This window comes from Mastomys coucha, unplaced genomic scaffold (assembly GCF_008632895.1).
Source record: "Mastomys coucha isolate ucsf_1 unplaced genomic scaffold, UCSF_Mcou_1 pScaffold22, whole genome shotgun sequence".
NCBI lineage: Eukaryota > Metazoa > Chordata > Mammalia > Rodentia > Muridae > Mastomys > Mastomys coucha.
In genome coordinates, this window is record NW_022196905.1 from 56,970,296 (window position 1) to 56,991,256 (window position 20,961).

Here is a 20,961-nt window from a genome sequence, read left to right on the forward strand (position 1 = left end):
AAAAAAAAAAAAAAAAAAGAAAAGAAAACCTATTCTTCTCCTGCCCTAGATTCCTACATATAATGAGTTTATTTTGGTTAGAGATCAGAAATGTTTGTTTGATGTCATTGTTTTATGTCTTTGTCCTGGATTTTAAGAAATGTTAAGGGGGAAGGAGCTCACCACCTCTGAAGACTGAATAATGAATTCCTAAGATAGTATCCCTTACTGCTTTATTATTTTTCAAATGTAGATTACACACACACACACACACACACACACACACACACACACGTGATTTAACTACAAATCATTTCATATAAATGAAAGAGGAATGTTAGAGAGAAGCTGCATCCTTGGATGTGAGTCCCTGTGAGACATGGTCACAGAATTTGGCAGAAGTGACATATGAACTTCTCTTGCATTTGCCATTGAACACTTACTAGGTGCCAGACTTTGTTGAAATCCTGTGAATGGAAGTGTGTCTCTAAGTCAACAGTTGGACTTCTTGACTTGGCAGCAGCATGAATTTTCCACTGAGTCTAGAGTGCCAAGGGAAACTGGGATGCAAAGGGAAGGTTCAGCTTCAGATCCAACAAATGCAACGTGAAATCACACCCAATAAGATCTCACTACTCAGTTCCATGTGCCTCTTGACCTTTTTGAAATGGGACTGGACTGTATTTGCCATGCGAATTCTCTCCTGTAGCAGTCAATGACTGAGTTACATAATTTGCAAAAGAAAGGACAGCAAAGGGTGTGCCAAGGGGCAACTCCTGGACCCTGTGAAGGAACCTGTGTGCTTTGCTTCCATTTTCAGGAAATGTATAGCACAGCTCCCATTTCAGTATTCTGAAATTAATTCATCGTTCTCATAGGTATATGAAATGGATTGGCTTCAGCTTATGGGGAGGGGGTACTATGCTACCTGACCCACCCAAATCTCAAAGGTTGCCAATCATGGCCTGAACTGGGAAAAAGCCCACTTTCATCTTTAATTTTCAGAGCTTCTGCCCACCTCCACCCACCCCACTCCAGCACAGGAGTTAATACAGTTCGACCTTGGTTTTGGTGTGTGCTAGAACTGTACTGTGATGTCCTGGCTTGTGCCACCAGGAGTCACAGTGGCTTCCTGAAGACTCCCACCAACATGTGCGGCACTTTCTTTTCTTTCAGCTCCTTACCAGGTTCTCAGCAGAGCTTAAACTCAGGAGATAGGTAATCATTAACTTTCTGGTCAGCACTGCTTACATCACAGGCCAGAGTCTAAGCAGCGTAGAACTTTGGTCTCTTCCTGCATCTCCTCTCTCTCATGTGGACGGAGGCAGCCAGAAACGTAGCCTCATGTGCTTCTCCACAACTCAGGAGGTGTTAGGTTTGGACTATGTCTTTAATGGACATTCAGTTTTTACCATCAAAGTCATTAAGGAATTCTCTCCATGATGGGATTTCTGTGTGTTTGTGTTCAAAAGGACAGGCACATAAACAAAAACAAAAATCAGACATGTGGAGGTCAGAGGACCTGAGGAACTACCTAGTTCAAGCCGATTCATTCATGAAAAAGGAAACTGTGCATCCCCAAAATCATTTACTAAAATCACAGATTCTACTTTAATAAGACCTGTTTTTATATGTGTTCATATGTGTGCATGTGTGTATGGCATGTATGTACATGTATGTATATGTAGAAACCAGAGGACTGCCTCTACTGTCATTCTTCAGGTATTATGTAGTTTTTGTTAGGCTGGGTTGGCTGCCCAAAGAGCACCAGGGGTCTGCCTGCCTCTGCCTCCCCAGAGCTAAGATTACAAATATACACCATTCATGGCTTTTTTCACATGGGTTTTGGGGATCAAACACAGGTTCTTTTGCTTGTTGAGCAAGCATTTTACCAAATGAGCTATCTCCCTAATCTCCCAAGGCCTTCATTATTTTACTCATCTCTACATTATTACATTTAAGATAATTTTTAATAAATTTAATCGGTAACATACTATAAAACATACTAAAATACACTGTGTATTCTATAGCTGTATACCCTACATCTTAGGATCAAAAGAATCTCTAAGTTATAGAGTTCCTTTTAAAAAAAACTCATTGCATTTATATATATTTTTGTGGGGGTGTAAGTGTGATGTAGTGGGCCTTTTTGGATCAACTTGAAGGAATATGTTCTGTCTTTCCACTGTGTGTTGGACCTGATTGAACTTAGGTCATCAGTCTTGGTGGCAAATACTGTTACCTGATGAGCCATTGCACTGGCCCTAAAGTTACTTGGCACTTAGCTCTAGTGCTTTGCTTCAGAGGTATAGACTTCTGCCTCCTGGTTGTTTGGCTTGGGGGCATTGTCTGCTCACTGTCCCCTGTGAAAGGTATGGACATCTTTCTTAAGCTCTCTGACCATGCCATCTGAAATTCACTCATCCACACCATGCAGATATAACTTGGTTTCGGTTTATACTATGGGCATTTATGATTGTATGATGGTGAAGTTATGAGATGGAGCCATATTGTAAATTATGATTTTTCTTCTTTGCTTCCATCACAGTCGGGAGTAATGACCTTGCTTGTAAAGCTGTTGTCTGTTTCCTTGTGTTTTAAAATATGGATCATTTACATTGAATACTGGAATATTTATTTTGTCTGTTGTCTAAACAACAGATGTTGTGCAGGATGTTCAGAGAGTCCCTTTGTTTCCTGTCTGTTCTGTGTGCCTGTCCTACTTGTCTCTGAGATCTCCTGTCACCCTCTCTCCTACTGAGTTCTCCAGTTTCCCTGTTTCAATTCCTACTTTTGAACCTTGTGTGTCTTGGAACATTTTCCGCACTATAACAGACTACCTGGTTGGAAATTTATGAACACCAGAAGTGTGTTTGCCATGTACAGTGACTCTGGGGAGCTTAGAAGTCCAAGAGCGTGGAGCCATCATCTGATGAGGGTGTCTGAGTTGCCTCAAAACAAAGGCAGGTGATGAGCAATCATGGACAAGACAGAAAATCAGATAAGCTGCTCTTGCAGCAAATCCATTCTCATAAGGAACCCATTCTAACAGTTAAGTTGATCCTTCAAAAGGGCAGAGACTCTGATCAGTTCTTCTTCCTCTTCCTTTACAGTGAGAATTCCATTTTACAGGCAGAGAAGAGGCATCCACACTGTAACGTCACAGTTTTCCTTGGCTTTCCCTCCCTTTTTTTGTAAACTTTAGGTAGTAGCTTCCTAAGAAGTATGTGGAGGTAAAAATTGAGAACCCAGGGAGTGGAGACATGACTGGGTAGTCTAGAGTACTTGTGGCTCTTCCAGAGGACCTGGGTTCAATTCCCAGCACCCATATAGTGTCCCACAATCATGTCTAACTCTAGTTCCGTTGACTTTTTCTGGCATTTACAAGAATTGGGCATAGGCATGGTACACAGACATACATGTGTGCAAAACACTCATTCACATAAAATAAATATAAATCTTTAAAAAACATTTTTAACTAAGAAAAAAAGAAAGAAGAGCCCAGACATCTAAAGATGAGCTCGTCCTGCCTTTCCACTTCTTTGATAAAGCGACTGTGTGTAGGGAGCTCCAATATTTGAATGTTTTAGGAACTAGGAGAGTGCTGTCTGCTTGGGGTGCCATTGTGCTTAGCCATGGTGACTTTTGCTATTATGTCCTAGCTAAGCTGGTTGTCGGGTGCATAAAGGGTCGGCATTTTTAGAGCTTTCTTCCTGGGCCAGTAAGATCCCCTAAGAAAGCTCTTCCACACTTTTGCCTGAATGTCACATGGGACACGTGACACATCTGGAAGGTCAACGTGGGAGGAAGAGGAGAGAAGCCACAGTGTGCTGCATGCTGTGTTGGCCGAATCTTCCCAGTTATAGGTCGGATATTAGATATCCCAAGGCTTTTGTGTTAGAGGCTTGGTCTCCAGCGGGTGGCACTGTTGAGATGGGTGGGCTCATCCTGTAGGTACTCAACTTCCTCACATGAGTCCATTCCGGGGCTTGATTCTGAATGGGCTGTTCGGGGGGCGGGGAGGTTGATTAGAAGATACAGCTCAGGGGATATACCTTCGGAGACTCCGTCTTGTTTCCAGACTTTTCTCCCCATCCACTTCTTGACTTCCTGGCTGCCACATGATGAGCATCCTCCCTTTCTATCACACATTCCTGGTACTGTTAGATCCAGCCTCATGTTACGCCCAAAGCAATGGAGACAGCCACCTATGGGCTTAAACCAAGAGCCAGAGTAAACCTTTTCTGTTCTCAGATTGTTTCCCTCCCAATGCTGAGGCAGCAGAACGGTGCACTCAAAAGCTGGTCTGGGTTATAGATAGAGTGAGTTCATCCACAGTCTCCGGCAACTTAGTGACACCCTAGCTTTAAAAAGAAAAAAAAAAAAGAATTATTTTGAGTGGGAGTCTAGGACTAAAGTCCCATAGTAGACATTTTCTGGTATGTGCTAGGCCCTAGGCTTCATCCTCAATACACACACACACACACACACCATTAAATAAAGTTTTTTCCAGGTAACAGAAGATGATATCTGACCTTCAATCCTGCCGGTGGAGGCCCCACTTCAGAGGCCTTCCAGATTAGCTCTTACTTTAAGATAATCTTCCAGGCAACTGCTAGGTTGGAGGAAGTAGAGTCACCAGGGGCTTACAGGAAGGGAAACAGAAGTGTGTCTACTGCGATTAAACACAGATCAACCCTCTGCATTTGGGCCCCACCACCTGAAGCAATTGCAGAGCATTTGAGGATCTCTGTGGTTCCCCCTACTTGATCTAGTTCACTCTTCTAAGGCCCACTGACTGAGTACCACTTACCTACCTGCCTCTGTCTTCCAAAAAATACTGCTGTCACCTTCCCCTGTTTTATTGAGAGACAGACAGACAGTTATCATTTAGATATGAAGTATCCCTCAAAAGGTTTGTCCCCAGCTACTGGATCAGATCATAAAAACCTGTCTGAATACTGAAGGGAATGTAAGGAATGGGAATGAATGAATGAATGAATGAATGAATGAATGAGTGCTGTGATAGATCTATTATATGATAGTACATATAATAAATTGGGAGTGAATGGAAAACTTGAAAATTGAGGGCACAGTAGAAGGAAGGAAGTCTCTGTCTCATCCTGGAACCCACCTGTCCCCACCCCTTCTTAGTTCCTTTGCTTCTTGTCTGTCACCTCAGGAGCAGCTTTGTCCTCCACCATGTCTGCCTCACTACAAGGACAGAACAGCAGAGCAAAGCAGTCCTTACTGGAAACCTCTAAAACCAGAGTGACAAGGAGTCCTTCCTTCTTCTAATGGTTTCCCTAAGCTACTTATTGTAAAAGGAAAAAAGGTCCAACAGAGTGTACACACACACACACACACACACACACACACACACACACACACACACCTCATACTAACTTGACTAAGACTTAGAAGAAGGCTAAAATTGATTAACATGTTCAGTCCACTGCATTTACCAATACACATGAAAATAAAAAAAAATAAGTAAATAAGGAATTTTATTTGTCAATATGCAATCCATGAAGGGGACCAAGAATACATAACTATTTATTCTAATTCGTGGTACCTTTCAAGCTTCCAGTGTTACTTTGAAAATTTGTCGCCAGGCAGGTGGTGCACACCTTTAATCCCAGCACTTGGGAGGCAGAGGCAGGCGGATTTCTGAATTCGAGGCCAGCCTGGTCCACAGAGTGAGTTCCAGGACAGCCAGGGCTACACAGAGAAACCCTGTCTTGAAAAACCAAAAAAAAAAAAAAAAGAAAGAAAGAAAGAAAGAAAATTATTGTCATAAAATAATAATTCACTTGCGGGCATGAATAAAGTGAATACTACATTCGTTATCTCCCAGACACTGTTTTTCTGCTGTTTTCTCAGTTGGGTGCAATTAGCATTTTAAAGAAGAGAATTCTCTGTACTGTGAGGTGAACCCAGACATTATAGTTTGATTGGGACATAGCATTGAATACCACTCCTGTTTTCCTGTTATGAAGACACTAAAAGTCAAGTCCCCTCCTACTGCAGAAGAAGTTGACCATGGAAGTCGGACCCTTCTCTACCCAGGTCCTCGGTCTCATTAGTAACAGTTCTGATAGACACAGGCCTCAGGTCAGCAAGCCTGAGTTTTATTTAGACGAGGAAGCAGATGAGGAAGTGAAACCGTGCATGTCAGGAAGCAGGGTGGACAACTTCCCGAAGGATGCCCCGATGGGGTGCTCTACTATGCCCTTAGAGATGCTGATGCATGCAGAGTATTTAGTGGGGACCTTCTGATGATCACACAGAGATGCTCTGAGGTTAAAATCCCTTGGGGCTACAGTGGACTTGTCAGTGCTAACGCCTTGCCTGACTTCAAAACTGAGTGGAACTGCCAATCTACCTCTGCTTGGCTGCTCTCAGTTGTTAAAAGATATCAAGGAGTCTGCTTGGGCTGCCATAACCAAATACAGAAGTCATTTCCTTACATTTCCAGAAGCTGGGAAGTCCAAGATCACAGTTCTCAGGAAGTCTTTTTCCCTAGCCTTCAGATGGCCCGTCCTCACTGTCTTCGTATGGCCTCTCCTTGGTACAAGCACTCTGGGTTTATAAGACACTAATGCTATTAGGTCAGGGCCTCATCCTCATGACCTCATTCGTTACCTCAATTAAAGGTACACCTTTAAGTACAACCACACTGAATGTTAATATTGAAGTATATGCACGAAGGGATCACAAATATGCGGTATATAAAAATTCAGAGAGGATTAAGAACAGGCTATTAAATTTAGATACTGAGTGCATAGCCTAACTTTATTCAGTCTTAGTGTGGTGGTAGGGCCAGAAGACATGGAGACAGGAGAAGGACAGATTCTTGAAGAAAATGTGGTGTTGACCCGTGTCTACTGACAGTGAAGACTAGAGAGATGTAGGTCCATTGGGCATCCCATCAGCGCTGAGAACCTACTGATCAAATGATCGAGTTAGGGCAGCCAGTACTCAGCATCCTATTAATTAGGATGTACGTCTTTTTTCGGTGCTGAGAGAACACCTGAGACTGGGACGGGGTAACTTAGAATTAATTCAAACTTACTGACTCAGGGTTTTGCAGTGTAGACAGGAAGTCTAATATCAAGAAGCTTATATCTGGCATTTACGGGAAGGAGATATTTCCTTTCCATCTCTTGACAGAAGGAAGAAAGGCAAAGAAGACACGGGGCTGTGCAGGACAGTCACCCTTTTAACACTGAAATCCACTTCATAAGGACAGAGCACTCACTCACTCACATCTTTAAGGCTGCAACTCCTAAGTGTTAGAATGACAGCTAAGTCTCAACATGAATTTTCAAGGAGAGACAGATTCAGGCCATGGGCTTCTGCCTCTGGCCCTAAAATGCATATCCTTTCCACATGCAAAATATCTTCATCCGTCTCTTAGGGTTGTAAGTCTTAACTGGCTCCTGCATCAACTCAAAAAAAGTCCAGAGTCTTCTCTGAATCAGATGTGGGCGAATCGCATGGCGTAATTCATCCTGAGTCTGTGGAATGAAAACAGGTCTGGGTTTTCAAACTACAAAGGTGGCACAAATACAGGTTGGACTTCGCCGTTTCTGAAGGGAAAGATGTAGCCGAAATCATGGAGTAAGAGGTCTGAGGCAGGGAAGCAGATCCTAGGAGGAGGGGGCAGGAAACAAAAGTGTGAGAATAACCCTTAGTTCCATGTCTCACTTGCCAGACTCAGAGGGCAGAGGCTGGCCCCCTCCCGGAGGCCTGAAGCTCCACCCCCATCGCCCTAGGCTTTGCTGGCCTCCACCCACACAGTGTCTTTCTGGCTTTAGAGGTTACTTGCTACCGCTGTTGTTTTCTGGTAGCTCCATAGCTCTCAGTACTCGGACCAGTGTCACCCCAAGCAGCAGAGCGGTAGTGAAACAGCTCCATTACTGTAATAAGTCTTTGCCAGGGTCCCCGGGCTGTCCCGTGCATCCTTTGACAACAAGGATGGTTTAGAACATTACATTCTGTGCACCATGTCGGTACCACCAGAGGTCACAGCCCTGTGTCTTCCAGAGCAGTGTGTGAGGCTTCCCACGGGATGGCTTGAGCCACTGCTAGGGCGACTGCAGAGTGTTGCATCTGAACACAGAAGCAGAGACGCAAAGACATGAGACCTTGTGCCCAGGGTGTTTAAGGCCTCTCTTTCTGTTTCCTCCATCCCTGGGCCTGTGATGGGAAGGGTAGCACAGGACGCTGATGTCCCTCCGCAGTCATTCATGCAGCTCTGGAGGAATGCGGAGGAATAGCCTCTGGCTTTTTTTTTTTTCCTCTGCCAACAGTAATTTCTTTCTCAAATGGTGCCAAGACCACATCCTTGGTTTTCCTCTCCCGAACAAGTGTTTTCATTTTCTCCACAGGGCCAGCCCAATAATCCCTCAAATCTCAACCTTCTGGTTTCCTTCTAATGATAAATTCCATCTCAAAGCAGTTTCTTCTCACAGTTTAGTGTGCAGCTGAAAGAAGCCACACAGACCCTTGAATGCTCTCCTGCTGGCTTGTGCCACCATCATGCGGTGTTCTGCTTCCGCGGAGCCCTGGGGCATGACACAATTCAGCTTGTTTCTTTGCCACAATATAACAAGGATGCTCCAGTTTCCAGAGCCTTCCTCATTTCCGTCTGAGATCTCATCAGCGTGGCCTTTCCCATTCACATTTCTGCAAGCTTTCTAACACAGTCACTTAAGCCATCTCTAAGCCTTCTCGGGCTCTCCCGGCTGTTCTTTTCCAAGCCCTGGCCAGCATCACCCTCACACTCCATTTAGAGCAATCTAGGCTTTTTCAGGGCAGATCCTCTTCCCAATTACCCTTTTCCAAAGCATCTTTTGCTGCTTTCACATGTCTACCATATGAACATCATTCTGCTTCTTTCTTCTGGCTTAATCTATTTTGTGCTGCTAAAGTAGAATACCGCAGGTTAGATAATTTATAATGAAGAGAACGGTACTTGAACACTCTTCTTGAAACTGAAAAGTTCAAGATTAAAAGAGTGGCATCTAACTGAGCCTTCCAGATAGAACCTCCCGTGGCAAACAGATGAGGGGGCAGGAGAGAGTGAGAAAGGAACTGAACTTTCATAACGGAATGTGTCTCACCTGCAAGCCCAGTCCTGCCCCAGTATCATTGCACTGACAGTTAAATTTCAGCAGAGCTTTAGAGGGAAAACACACAATCATAAAATTGGCTGACTCAAGATACAGGATTTTATTTTACTACTGTATCCATTGGACACAAATGGAGGAGGGGGCTTTTGAAGCTCACCCTGGCATCCAATAATCCTGTGACTCTGACTGAGAACCCCCACCACCACCACCACCACCACCACCACCACCACCACCACCACCAAGACAGAAAACACACGAGGGGCTAGCGAGGTGGCTCAGCGGGTAAGAGCATTGACTGCTCTTCCGAAGGTCCTGAGTTCAATTCCCACCACATGGTGGCTCACAACCACCCGTAATGTGATCTGACGTCCTCTTCTGGTATGTCTGAAAACAGCTACAGTGTACTTATTTATAATAATAAATAAATCTTTGGGCCGGAGCAAGCAGAGGTCCTAAATTCAATTCCCAACAACCACATGAAGGCTCACAACTATCTGAACAGCTACAGCGTACTCATATACATAAAATAAATCTTAAAAAAAAAGATAGAAAACTCACACCAATACTGTAGATACACACCCACACCTAAATCCAAAACAGATTCTTACTAGTACTGCATTAATTTTTATAATTAAAAAATAAAATTTATTTTAATTATCTGTTTAGAGTTCAACTGCTTTAACAGTTGTTTGCTTTAGAACAAAAAAATCGTTCAAGTGTCAGTAGTCCACGTAGGACTGATGAGCCCTACAATGGGACTGGAGGACTCTGTCTGATGCTCTGTAGCTCTGTTGGTGTTCTTGTGCTAGCCAGCAGCGGAGTCGCGTGTGGGTCACGTGCTTTCCAGGCGCTCCTTAGTTTCTAAGAAGGAAATGTGAGGCATGTTTATGACCTGACTTCACTTCCTGTGTCATTTGCCAGTGCTGTGGTCTCCCCTCCAAAATGCCTGAAGTCCTAACTCTTTGTGATTGGGTATTAAAAAGCAGACCCTTCACGAGGTAATTAGGTGAGTGTGGAACCCACTCGGATGCTCTCGTGCCCTTACGAACAGGGATTTTAGAGAGAGCACATGCAGGCTTTCAATACCCTCTCCTTTTCCTCTCCCCAACAACCATAAGAGGACACAGACATCTGACGTCTTGGAAAAGTCCCTTAACCAGAACGGGACTCTTACGACAGTCCTATCTCCTACTTCCAACCCTCTGAACTATGAGAGAAAACTCTCCATTGCTTTGGAGCCACCCAATCAGCAAGAGCCTCACATAGAGACTGCCATCTTATTGGCTGGAGCACTCCCAAAGTTCCACCCAAGTTCGTGGAAGGTGACAAAGACCCCACCCCTCAGTGGATTAAAACATCAGTTGAGAGAAGAATCCATGGAATAGAAATCATCTGGGGACTGTCTTAGTTAGGGTTTTACTGCTGTGAACAGACCAAGACCAAGGCAACTCTTATAAGAACAACATTTAATTGGGGCTGGCTTATAGGTTCAGAGGTTCAGTCCATTATCAAGCCAGGAACATGACAGAGTTCAGGCTGGCAGGGTGCAGGAGGAGCTGAGAGGTCTACATCTTCATCGGAAGGCTGCTAGCAGAAGACTGGCTTCCAGGCAGCTAGGATGAGGGTCTTATTTCCCATACCCACAGTGACACACCTACTCCAATAGGGGCACACCTTCCAATAATGTCACTCCTTAGACAGAGCATATACAAACCATCGCAGGGAGATCCATAGGAAGTATAGGTTGCCACACTAGCCTTACCTTGTACTGAGGAAGACTGTACCATCGCCAACAGCATATTGCAACACTACAGCAAGGTTCCCGTATGTCTTCATTTAATATATATGTCTTCATTTAATACTATATTATACTATACTATATTTAATACTATATATATATATATATATATAGAGAGAGAGAGAGAGAGAGAGAATGAATTTGTGCAGAAAATATGTCTTTGGCTCCCCAGTCTCAGTTTAAAAAATACTATTGTGTTCAGCTATAAACTGGAAACGATGGTCAAAAAAATATTTTGTATGTTTATAAAGTAATTTAATAATAACCATAGGTCTTACTGTAACACAAGGTTAAAATAAAAATATTCGCCGGGCAGTGGTGGCACACACCTTTAATCCCAGCACTTGGGAGGCAGAGGCAAGTGGGCTTCTGAGTTCGAGGCCACCCTGGTCTGCAGAGTGAGTTCCAGGACAGCCAGAGCTATACAGAGAAACCCTGTCTCAAAAAAAAAAAAAAAAAAAAAAATTCATGAAAATGAACTGTGAATTTTTGTTTTCTGGTTAACAAATTTTTGTTTTCTTGTTCTTCTGAGCAAGGTTTGGCATTCTCTGCTGAGTTCATTTTCAACTATGTCAAAATCTTGCCTCAGTGGCTAAGATCAAAATGAAACCATTAATATAAACTATGATTCCACCATCGTGTTTTATCAGAAAGCAAAAATGTCTTTTTACCAGGTGTGGTAATGCACACCTTTAATCTAAACACTCAGGAGCACTTGGGAGGTAAAGGTAGGCTGATCTCTGAGGCCAAGGCCAGTCTGGTCTACAAAGCTAGTTCCAGGTCAGTCAGAGCTACACAGAGAAACCTGTCCTAAAAAAACAAGAAGAAAGGAAAGAGATGGGGGATTGTTTTTTCAAGTTACCAATATCTATGTACATAACCAAGAAATAGAAAAACAATGTAATTTTATTGTTTGGGGATTTTTTTGTACTTGTTCATGTGGAGAACGTCTTTCCTATAGACAGTTCCTTTAGAGCAGAGCACTGAAGCAAGCACCTAGTGTTAAAATATCGTCTAAGCCAACAGTTCTCAACCTGAGAGTCAGGACCACTTTTGGGGGTCAAACAAGCCCTTCACAGGGGTTAAACATCAGATGTCCTGCATACCAGATATTCACATTACTGTTCAAAACAGTAGCAAAATTACAGCTCAGAAACAGCAATGAAATAGTTATATGACTGGGACATCACTCCAACAGGAAGGGTCACGGGTCACAGCATTACAAAGGTTTAGAACCACGTCTTTGAATCCTTGCTCTTCTGGACCAGGTACATGGGAATGTCTCAAGAGTTTGCTGAAAAGCAGAAGCTGATGCCACCTCTAAAGCTGACACATCTACAGTTTAATAAGATGCCTCAGCACATGCTTGAGAGCATCGAGATTTCCATGTGAGTATCAAATAGGAAATTACGGCCATAAAAACACAATAATGTATCTCCTACAAGGCACAGAGGTTTTATGCTAACCGTTGTGTTGAAGGTTCGTTTTAATCACAAGTGACTTCCAGATGAGTCTAATTCCACACTTTTGTTTGAAATCAGAAACAACTGAAAACAATAAAGATTTCCAACTTCTGGTTTACACAGTGAAGTGAGGCGCTTGGTTCGCTTGCTGCTAACACGGATTGAAAATACATGTGAGGGAGAACTGGCCTGAGGTCGGCTTTCACCACACCCCAGCTGAGGCTCTGTCAGAGTGTGGTTGCCTCTCACTTCCCTCGGCTTCCTCAGGGCTGCAGCAATCTGAGCTTATACGACTTTGAGTTTTCAAGGACCTAGTGTGATGTGTAGTACAATCTTGGCCTTGATTGAGTAGCTATGTGGCTGTTAATACTTGACTTAGGTGAGTAGACCAGAAGTCTCAAGTCTTTATTATTCTAGGTTCTCCCACCTTTACTTGGCAGAGACGACGCAGTGATCCTTAGCATGTGCACAGGACTGGTGTTAGAAGCTCTGTACATAACCCCCCAAAAAGGGTGCTTAAGTCCCTCATCTAACATGGCATTTACATGTAATCTATGAGCATCTTCCCAAACATTAAGTCATCCTCATCTCTGGATTCCAGTGGACACCTAATCCACTGTAAGTGCAACAGGAGTAATTGCTAGAATGTGTTGTTTAGAGGGTACCAAGAAAAAATCTTTCCTGTTTAGTATAGACACAGTTGGAGCAAGGGGACTTTGGTTTCCAGGTAGTTGACTCCACAGATGTGGGTATGGGTCACTCTCTGTATTTAAGTCAGCCTGACATTATTCCAGACAGAAGGCTCTGTCACTCTCTGCATGTAGCATCTGGTAGCAGACCCTGTCATCTGCTGACAGGTCACAGGACCAGGAATGCAGCCCCCAGCCACATGCCTACTAGTCTAGGTAGAATTCCATTAGATTCTTAACCCATTTTCTTAGATAGCTAAAAAGCCACCCACATCCCTGGATCCCACCAGTAGTGTCTATTTCCTAAACTGAATTCCTGATTAGTAAGAGCTTATTTTCATGAATGGAAAGCCATTTCTGTCATTCATTAATTCATAACTTAATCAGTGGATATCTGAATTATCATTTAATCAACCACTTCCAGTGGGACCATCTTGATGAGAGACTATTGATCCTGATATATGGGGTTTGTGACACATTCCATGACAGCAAACCTATGAGAAAGGTATTACCCTGACTTCACATATAAAAATCTAATGTAAGTCTTTTTCTGGTTTTCCATTATTTTTCCTTGTTCTTTAAACATGTGCTACCAGAAAAAAAATTTTTTTGAAATAAGAAAGGATCCAAAAAAGAAGCCTGTAATCCCCACATTAATGATATGTGTAGGGCAGGATACTATTGAAAGTTTCTGATCTCTTTAGTTTTTTTCTAATTCGGATCCTATTGTCTGTGCAGAATACACAGGAAGAGGCTGAATCCTTTTTGTAAGATTAAAAAAATAAAGCTATGTACACTCCTGTGTGCCTGGGTGTATATATGTTCACCTCGTGGTCGAACGAGGGAATCAGCTAGCCCAGAACTGAAGTTACGGATGTTTGTTCTTATTAGCCTCTGAGCCATCTCTCCAGTCCTCCAGCTGAATCTTCTCCACTTCCAGCATCTAATGGACATCCCTTGATCCCTACCTAAAGTACTGATCCTGAGAAGTTAGCCTTTGGGTCCCTACTGAAGCTCACCTAGACATGGTCACTCCTGGGGAAGAAAGAAAGAGATGAAAATAATGATTCTGTGAGGCAGCTGTGAAATTCCATGGCTTTCCTTGGACTCGTCCATCCATCAGTGAAGCAGGTCTGGGCTGTGGGGGAGGAAGTGGATCCCCAACTGACGATTGTGCAATCAGCATTGGTTGGAATCCTGTCTTTCTTTTGTGCTGTCGCAATGCTGAGTGTTTAGTTTCTGAGCATGGGTTACTTCTGAGGCACCATTCCTGCATCTTTGCATACTCACTTTTATCCTATGACTGTCTCAGGAACTACATTCTCTCCTTTCTCCAAGAAAGGCAGCTGAGCACCTCCGAGGGGTCATGTGACCTAGGGTTGGTGTTTTCCCCTCGTCCTCCCTTCCCCCCCAACACACACACACACACACACACACACACACACACACACACACGTGCTTTTCACTAAGAGTGGTAACAGGATCTAGAGTTGGTTTTCCTGCTTGCTTCCCACTAACTGCTAAAACTCTCCTGGGAAGGTCCTGCTCTCTTGAGACTGATTAACTCACCGCAGGGGTGGTCAGGCCTTAAGGTGACTGTTAATGGGAGGTTAGCAGCCTGTGGGGAAAAATCGCCTGGGAAGTGCTTTTGCCCTTCAAGCACAAAATCCAGACAGCTTGTGCCACAGCTGGCGGGGGCTGGCTGTGGACTTCTGGAATGTCAATACCTTATTGAGATTTTAATAACACTCACAACTGAATTATTTTAAAGTAGCATTAAATACACTATATTAGAAGAATAGTTGGTAAATACCGAAAGCATCTTTTTACCATTTCTCTTAAGGGGATTTGTGTGTGTTGATTTTACCATTTCTCTTAAGGGGTTTTGTGTGTGTTGATTCTGTAGGAGGCAGTCCTCCAGGATGGGGAGCTCTGTGTAGCCTTAAAACTTTTCATCCAGGGCCCTGGGATGACAAGCTTCAAACCAACCACCTCAGGAGCATTTACACTAAAACTTTGAATCAGGGCTTGATTATGTTGTTTTTGTGGTTGTTGTTGCCTGTCAGTGATTAGGAAGGTAATGAAGAAAACATAAATCAAACTTAAAAGTAGGTTGAATCTATGGCCGTTATATGGGGAAAACACCAAAAGTTACAGGAGAAAAGTTTTCTTCTAATTTTCAAAAGTGATTTGTCTTAGCAAAGATTTGCTCCTGTTATCAACGAACACTCGAAGTTTCCAGGTGTGGCCGTTCTTTCTTCTCTTTCTTCTATATTGTTAAATAGAAGAGCCAAGCTGCATTCATATCAGAACTACACCTCTTCTGTCAATTGAGGTCATAAATTGACTGAGTGACAAAACCCCTTCCGATCATTCTAGGAAGAGTACATCAGTTCTGTGTGTGTGTGTGTGTGTGTGTGTGTGTGTGTGTGTGTGTGTGTGTGTGAGCGCGCACACACACACGTGGGGGTGTACATACATATGTGGGGTTACACACATGGCCATGCCTGCGTTTGTATGCATGTGCTGGGGATCTAGACTCAGGTCCTCATATTTGAATAGCAAGCGTTCTTACTCAGAGCATCTCCCCAGCGCCAGTTTACTTTGTAGAAGTGTGTTTATTAGTATTTGTGTTTGGCTTTGCGCTTCTTATTTACAGTCAATATCTTTGTTTTTCTGTCAAACCAGTTGTTAAACATTGGCCGCACAGCACTGCCTGGAAGGTCTAATTGCTTTGCTAAAGTTATACCTGCCTGAACCCCAGAGTGAAACCCTTTCCAATAGCACCACCTTGAATACTGTTAAAATAGCAAGTGACTTCTGTTCCTACCTGGGGGGAGGCAAGGGTAAGAAAAAATTATGTTGGCAGTGTCTGGTATGGAAGTTTCTATATATTTCCTCTATTAACAGCAAAGACTGTCTGAGGCTGGAGAGATGGCTCAGAGGTTAAGAGCACTGGCTGTTCTTCCAGAGGTCCTGAACCTCATGGTGGCTCACAACCATCTATGGTGAGGTCTGGTGCCCTCTTCTGGTGTACAGGCATACCTGCAGGCAGAACATTGTATACATAATAAATAAACCTTAAGAAAAAAAAAGGAAGTACTGTCAAGAAATCTATGAACAATCCAAAAGCAGGTTGCTAAGAAGGCTCCTGGTTTGCTGCAGTGGGCACTGACACGCCTGAAATGAAAATTAGAGAATTCATATCCCGCAGTCTCTGGCTTAAGGAATAGGATTTTCCCATGAAGAGCAGTAACCTGATACACTTCACAAATTAGTGTATCCAGCTAAGAAAACGCTAAGGACTGAAATCTGGTAATGTTAGCTGTTCATCTGTTTACTTAGAGGAAACTAAAAATAAGAGCTTATCAGTTCTAGACTTGGTTGGCCTCCATCCTAAGCCACTCTCTAGAGGTGCCCTTGTGATCTGCTGGTTGCTATGCTTATTTTTGTATGCCGAGTTACTTGTCTACTTTAATTCATCTAGCATGGTTACCACAGACTATGTTTCTGCATCACATTCCATGCTGCAGAAGATGGAGCTCTTTGGCCGCTTCTCCCATATAAATAAGTAAATTCTCTGACCTGCAGAATTTTAAGAATTTCCCTCCTTCCCAGTTTTAACTTATGAAAATGTAGTATTTGTTATTAAATAGAAGAGAGGGATGGGGAATAGAACAGAAGAGAGGAGAGGGGAAGGAAGAGGGGGATGAGGAATTCGTGCAGTATTTTCTGGGAAATTACTTTCCTTTTATGAGAGTTGAATTCTTAAGAGGGAGGGATAAAAATAATACCTGCACAAGTCATATTTGATTCAAGGATGAACTGGCTACTAATGGAGACAAGCCTTGCATGCAAAGTTCTTGGTTCCCTTAGAAAAGTAGCTAGCTTGCCAAACTGAGCGGGGGTGCACAATTTCCTCCAGGCAATCAGGCAGAAGGTTTCTTGTTTGGTTGGGTTTTGGGGGTGAGGGGTTAAATATTCACATTATGTGGGGCTCTTTATTAGGACAGCCATGTTTATGTAACTCATCACAAAGGACTCTAAGAAGCAACTTCAGCAAAATCTTGATCTCTTGGGATTTTGCTGCAGTGGGGAGCAACAATGTGGGATTTTTGTTTGTTTGTTTCTGTGCTCCCCCACTATACCATCTAAGATGAAACAGTTGACCGGTACAGAAATAGAAATTTTTGTGTCTATTAATTATGTATGGTGGGTTTAGTATGACACTTTCATACATATTCATATTGTACTTTGATCATATTTGCATACACATACCCCTAACTTTCCTTCTCTATCCCCATTCCCAGGAATCTTTTTCCTAAATTGTCCTTTTACTTTCATGTTCTGGGTTGTGAGCGGGGGACACATCAAATACATATAGCATTTACATATATACTATAGACTTCGACCTTGAAAGCTGGGTGAATTTTACCAAAATGGAAACTTTCAAAAATGTAACAGTCTAGAGAAGAATGAACAGGCTGGGAGTCACCCATGGAATCATTGGTAACTGCTTAGAATATTCACTAGAGCCATCATATATTGTTATGGGAAAGGACAAATGTATCTCATAGAATGGGGAGGGCTACAGCATGAAGTTACCTATGTAATATATAAAATTGACCTGAAATTGGACATAAAACATATCATATGTTATGGCTTGAGTATGAACCCCCCCCATTGTGTGCTAAATGCTTGGTCCCCAGCTGGTGGCTCTAATTTTGAAATATTCTGGAAATTTCAGGAGGTAGGGTATAGTTGGAAGTAGGTCCCAGGAGGGTGACTTTGAAGTTACACTAGGTCCTCAGTTCCGTCCTTATTCTCCATCCATTCTGAGTAGATCAGCCTCTCATATACATCTACCAACATGATGCTCCAAACAGGCAACCAGAGACCGAGCCCCTGAAACTATAAGCCAAAATAAAGACCTGTTCTCCATACTTGTCCTCTAGTATTTTGGTCACAGCTTCACAAAAATTACCTAATACATTATAGGGAGAAAATCGGGCACATAATACAAGGTTAGCTTGCTGGGACTAAAGCTGAGTTTTTCTGCTTTTCTCAAAACTTTGTGTGCTTATGATATATATATATTTGTGTATATGCAAATTTGTATGTGTGTCTAGATAGACATACAATGTTTTATATGTATATTGGTTACAATTTATTTATAAGTATACAGGTGTACAATAGCCTGTTTTTCTTGTTTGAAGCAAGATGTTGCCAAATGAATTTTTTAAGACCTGTGACAAGATTTAAGATGTTTGTGAACAAGACAGAGAAATCTGTACATACATACATATATTGTGCATACATACATATTTATGCATATATAGTTATATATATGTATGTGCACATATGTATATGTATATATACACACATATTTGTATATATGTATATATGTATGTGATTTATATGTCACTGGAGGAAGCCAAAGGAGTGAAGAGGTAGAAATCCTGGTGCTCTGAGGCTGGCCAGGTTAGCCAGCCAGGAAGCCTTGTTCCAAAGAGAAGTGAAGGATGGTAGTAGAAGAGGAACTGACATAAGCCTCCAGCCTCCACATTCATGCACACACACACACATACATTCACACATGTGCATACGTAAACATACACTCACACCACACACATGCGCAGAGGGGGTGGAAGAAAATCCAATTACAGAAATACTAAGGACTAAACTGTATAAACCATCATGAGTTGCTCAGCAGTTAAGAGAGCCTGCTGCCCTTGTAGAGGACCCGGATTTGGTTCCCACACACCAGGTAGCTCAGAACCATCTCTAACTGGAGTTCCAGGGTATCTGACTCCCTCCTCTAGCCTCTGGAGGCATTGCATGCACACGGTGCCAGGCAAACCCAAATGAAAAAGAACTACATCTTAAAAATAAAATGCACCCGTAGAGGAGTAAAAAATCGCGCTCCATGTTGAGATGAGTGACTTTGCCCTAGGAACAGGGCCCTTCTTTTCTCTGCTGCAATTCTAGATGTAAATCGCCACTTTGTTCTCCTGGCTTGCTCTCACAGTCCTCTTTGATCATGACTTCACACAATGAAAAGATACTTCCTTGTGCGAAGCAAGCAAGCGGTTAGCTTCGCATAACCCCGGACAACAAAAGCTCTCTGTGAGGATGAGGAATTCCTGTTGGAAGACAGGGAAGGCCCCCAGCTGAACCGTATCCAAGGAAGATGTTGCAAAGCTTGCAAAGCTTGTTGGGAGAAAGGAGCCCTGCGTGAGATCTTTTCTTGCTGTTCAGATGTTGGCCTTGCTTGGGGTTGGGGGTGGGAGGCCATCAAAGGGAAACAGAAGCCCAATCTGAATGTGTTTGCCAATTACAAGGAAAAGCGCTGGTGCCAACTCGGACTTATCATGTTCAGAATTTAATGCCTTTTGGAAAGGAATTGGTTTCCTGCTCATGAAAAAAACAGGTTATAGAGAAGACTGTCCACTTTGTGATACAAACTGAGGCAAAAACCAATCTATAATTAAGTCACGGCTGGCTCAGTTCACCTCTGTCATGCCCACCAGAGCCAGCGCAATGCCACCAGTTATAGACTCCCAATCTCACGGTCTGGCTTTAGCATAGCATTCAGGTCCCCTCCTTTCACCTAACCTGAGACCATCTTCTAAATTTGTATCCTACCCAGCCTCCTCTTCGCCACCCGGAACTCTTCTTCAGGCACCAATCTCACATCCTTCCACGCCCCCAGGCCTCATGGGAAGGGCTTATGGAATGATTAGAAACTACCTACTTGTGTGCCTAGCATGTCCCAGGGTCTTTAAACGTTCCCACCTTTCCCTTCACCTTTGCTTAAGGAGAAATGTCCCTTCCTATAACAGGTACTTGAGCTCTCTGGTAAAGACAAACAAACAAACAAAAAACCGGGAAAACCCCAGAAAAGTGGATAGTAATGAGCAGAAGATACGACAAGGAATGCCACCCCTCTTCTGGAAGGGCGGCTCCCCGTTGACCTGCCGCTTCATTGCATGCTAGCAAGGAGCAGCAACAAGAATGGCCCTGCAACCGGGGGGGTGGTGGCACACGCCTTGAATCCCAGCACTTGGGAGGCAGAGGCAGGCGGATTTCTGAGTTCGAGGCCAGCCTGGTCTACAGAGTGAGTTCCAGGACAGCCAGGCCTACACAGAGGAAAAAAACAAAAACAAAAAAAAAGAATGGCTGCTGCAATATTTGTACCTGATCACCTGCCAATCCTAAGTCACCCCCGATCGGTATCCATCAGCTAAAGGAGCAAAGGCATGGAGATATTGGGAGACACACTCCAGGCTGTTTCAAAGATATGCAAACTTTGAGCCTCTAACTAGCTGCCTTCCCCAACACACCCATAGGGAGCCAGTAGTCTGGGGTGGGGGGCAGGGGTGAGCAGAAATACCCCTTCAGAGGGGAGGTCCCGGAGGCTCCACCTGAGAGCTAAACTCTATCCTGTGGGCAGTAACTCGGGGATGCCAAGCAATACGGAACTGTTTACCAACAGACAAGGTACCTCATAGGGTTTAATGTCCTCTAATGTTCTGGGAGGAAACCAAGCCATTGCGGAACCAAGCACCTAACTCTATTTAATTCTCAGTCATTTATATTAAAATAATTACATGTGGCCTGCAGTTACCATATTGGGCTGTGTAGCTCTAGAACATTCGGAAGGGTTGACAGCCCTTTGCCGATAACCTAACCTACCTCACTAGGTCTCCGCTTACTTACTCATGCCTTGCACTGTAAAGGGGATTTTTCAAAGGACTGATGGGCAAGGAGACCCCCAAGGAAATAATATGCATAAAGGTTTGGAGGCAGGATATCATGGGAGTGGTTGAAACAGCAAAAATACCAGGCTGACTAGAAATAGAATTAGAGTTTCCAAGATAACTGGGGGGGGGGGG

General features: G+C 43.3%; 1 long non-coding RNA gene across 1 annotated transcript in view; it reads left to right on the forward strand.

Annotated features, from left to right (window-relative positions):
• LOC116071001 overlaps positions 1 to 20,961 on the forward strand; it is an 80,404-nt gene that overhangs the window by 33,890 nt on the left and 25,553 nt on the right. The gene's annotated exons all lie outside the window — the stretch shown is intronic.